This window comes from Pteropus alecto, unplaced genomic scaffold, assembly GCF_000325575.1.
Source record: "Pteropus alecto unplaced genomic scaffold, ASM32557v1 scaffold7, whole genome shotgun sequence".
Taxonomy (NCBI): Eukaryota; Metazoa; Chordata; class Mammalia; order Chiroptera; family Pteropodidae; genus Pteropus; species Pteropus alecto.
Window position 1 is genome coordinate 40,101,046 of NW_006494614.1, and position 4,027 is coordinate 40,105,072.

Genomic DNA, 4,027 nt, shown 5'->3' on the forward strand with positions numbered 1-4,027 from the left:
GCTTCCCTTCTTGCCCCTATAATCCATTCTCTCTCAGTAGGATGACCTTTCAAAAGCATAAATCAGATTATCGCTCCCCTGCTTAAAACCCTCTAATGTAACATTTTATCTGTAAATATACATTCTTCCTATCTCTGTCCTCTATAAAAACCTAGAAACAATCACCAGCCTAGTAACAATGAGCATCCCTAGCACCCAGTTTGTAGCTTTGAAATATCATTTCCCACTAAAAGTAACCAGGACTTTTGAAAAAGGCTAATCCCAAGTCTGGAGCAAGAAATGTACAAAGTGAGCGATAAATATCTTGTCAAAACGGAACGCAAGAAATCAATCAATAACTACCACAATCATATCAAAAGGACTCAAAGCCAAATCAAAGAGGTTCTCACTGACCAAAGATGGCACGATTTGAGTTTTAACACAGAATACTGCTGTCAACATAAGAAACGTCCAAACCTGTAGAGAATTTTCATAAGAATTTATCTGAGACAAACTGACAACATATGCCAGGGAGCAAGATCTCAAATGCTCCCAAGAATAACAGTTTCTTTTATGTATTTGAAATTAAGGAGGGAACAAGATTACGTGCTTTCTTGAGGGTTAATATCCATTTCAAGGGGTCTTGCTTCTGGATGTCAAAGATGTATTAATACAGGGGAAGAATGGACAGGGCTGGCTTAAAACTTTTCACTAAAGAAGTTATAGGCCTGGGGTGCGACCACCCACCATGACCTGCTCACTTAGGAACTGACGATCAGATCACTTTGTGAGGTTACTTTCTATAGAATCTTTTTTTCAGTCCCTATTGCAATGGATTTAAACAATCAAATATGCTGCAATCCATAAGTTCAAAATTATATCGAAAAATAAAATCATAGATAACCTTTGTAGTGATAGGAAACAAATTCATTATCTTAAACACTGGTAAGGGGGAAAAGTCAAGCATTTGTCCTTTCTTTTCTGCATTAACTATACCACTAAGGAAGAAATAATAAATTAAAGGAAGCACTTCTTTATAGAAAGATTCCGGCAAATGAAAAAGAAATAATAGAATTAATATATCACATGTTGCACCTTCCAATAAATTAACAGTTATAGGCATTATGTATAAATGGCTGCTAAGATCATAGAAGGACAAGCAGACATCAATGTCCCCTCAGCTGAAAGAGCACGCTACCATCTAGAGTCTTGCCAAAAGGATCCAAACCTGTATCTGATCAAGTCTCTAGATCCAGATGCTAATTTGCATGAAAGAGAGAGAAGACAGAAGAACACGCTGAATGTGAGTTGAATGTTGAATATGCAGTCAACAAAAATGTAGACTGTGGGAAACTCTACAGGTGAAACCTCCCTGGCTCTGCAACAGACATACTCTAAGGAAAAGAAGGGGATTAAGAGGGAACCTATAGATTAAAAGACTTAAAACACATATAAAGTAAGCTTTTTAAAATGACAGAGAAAACTATAACACCTAAGGATGGATATGAAGACCCAAAAAAGGAGTTCTATGGAAAGTCACCTCACCAGGTGCTCAGATCATCAATTCCTAATTGGGCAGGTCATGGGGGGTAGTCATATCCCAGGCTTATAACTTTAGTGAAAGGTTTTAAGCCAGCCCTGTCCCTTGTTCTTGTGCATCTAGGTTAACACACCTTTGACATGCCAGAAGTAATACTCCTAATGCATACACCCTAAAACAAAAGACTATCCTGTTAACTATTCTGTAATCCAATCCCTGCCTTGCTTTCTCCAATCTTCATTATGTCCCTTCCTTAATTTCAAATGATAAAAGCTGCTGCAAAACTGTTATTCTCTGGATCTTTTGAGATCTTGCTCCCCAGCATATGTCATCAGTTTGGCTCAAGTAAACTCTTCTAAAAATTCTCTACAGGTTTGGACATTTCTTACAATGACAGATATTTGGGTGATAAAACTATAAAGAAGTGCAAAGTAGTGATTATTATTAAAGTCAGGTGCATGGTCACCTGTAGGAGGAGGAAGGTGGTCGGGGTGAGGGCAGAGTCCATGCCGGGCTCCTGGGGTGGTTGCAAAGTTCTATTCTCTATCTGGATGGTGGATAAAAAGATGTTTGCCTTCTAATAATTAAGCTATAAATTTGGTTTGGATGATTTTTCTACATCTGTTTTATTATGTGATTTAGTAAAAAACAAAACAAAACATTTTTTAACCTTTAATACAGAGGTTGGCAAACTTTTTTCAAAGGGCCAGATAGTGCAGATTTTAGATTTTGCAGGCCAGGAGGCAAAATCGAGGCTATTATGTAGGTATTTATATAACCATTTAAAATGTAACCATTTAATAATGCATAAGGACAAACCCTCGAAGGTCTACTAATCCTTTAATTTCTAATCCCAGAAGGCTCCCACACCTGGAGCCACGTCATCCATGCCCTTGCTTAATTCCTGCGGGTGATGCTCCCTTCCTCCCCTGTCCCCAACTCCTGCCGCAGGTTCGCACTACCTCCGTGTCTCTTAGCAACAGGCGGTGGCAACTGCCACCCTCTGTACCACCCAAGGTGGGGGGAGGATGGAAAAGGACCGAGTACGCATGAGCACCAGCAACTCTCGGCTCCACCCACATGCTCTGGGAGGAAAGGGAAAAGTCAAACCCTGGGGTCTGGCCCCAGGAAAAAGTCTATCCCAACTCCTCCCACAAGTGCCCTACCACACCCTTGTCACTCAAGGTATGATCTAGTAGACTAGCAGTAGCAACAGCATCAACCTAGGAGCTTGCTAGATATACGAGATTTCTAACTCACCCCAGACCTACTGAACCAGTATCTGCATTTTTAACAAGATCCCAGAGATCACCGTGCTTATTAACATTTCACAAGGGTTGCTTTCACAATCCATATAAGGCAAGAATACATCAAGCTAGGAACTTTAACCTAGACACTAAAAGACAGCCTTTATGATTTATAAGAGGAAGTTCCCAAAGCTGAGTTCTCTATGCTCAGTATCGGTGAAAATTCCCTTGTGTCTCCTCTGACCATCAGTTCAGGACAGAATGCATAACTGACCTCAGGTTCCTGTTCTCAAAGCCAATGGGGAAATCAGGAAAGACAATTTCCATTCCCAGAGTTACGGTTTTGCTTCTCATGAAAAACGTGAAAAGAGAGGGTTCAAAGAAAGGGCACCTTGGACCTGCCAGGATATCAAATAGCAACATAAGGGCAATCTCAGACCCAGGGAAGGCAGCACCTAAACCCAATTGAACAGCTCCCAGGAAACAGACTCCACTTGCATTTTAAACCCCAAAATGAAATTCCTACGATACTAAGTCAGTGGATAAGTACTCCTAAGAGAGGTTCTCAGGTCAGTAACTTTCCAGTCTGGTGACTTCTCTCCATATCCATCTATCTTGGGAAACTGCAGACCTTAAGTTTAACTTCCTCATCAGATGACAGTGGCAAATCAGAATGGACACATTCCAGTCCTCAAAGAACCACTTCGCTTCACGGGGAAATAGTAAAAAGAAGAGAGTGACTTACCAGGCACATCGCATTTAAAGAAAAGAAAATGATTATTTTTTTAATGGCAAGGACAAAATAGTAAGATGGGGAAAAAACGCTTCTTCAAACAAAAACAACTCAAAACACGCATTTCTAAAAATTCATGATACATGTTACAACATGGATAAAACTTGAAAACATTATGCTACTTGAAAAAAGCCAGTCACAAAGGACTATATAGTGTATGGCACATATATAGATAGAAAGTAGATTAGTGGTTGCTTATGGCTGAAGGAGACTGGGGCATTGGGTTAATGGCTAAAGGGTATGCAGTTTCTTTTAGGGGATAATTAAAACGTTCTAAAATTATAACTGTGAATGTACAAAAAGCCAATGAATTCTACACTTTAAATGGGTGAATTGAAATTCTATTTCCATACACTGTTTGAAAAAAAAAAATCCATGGTTACATACTAGATCCACATTAGTCTAAAACATGAAGTTCCTACTATAATGCAAAACCTTTCTGGGCAAAATCTGAAGGAAAAAAGAAAG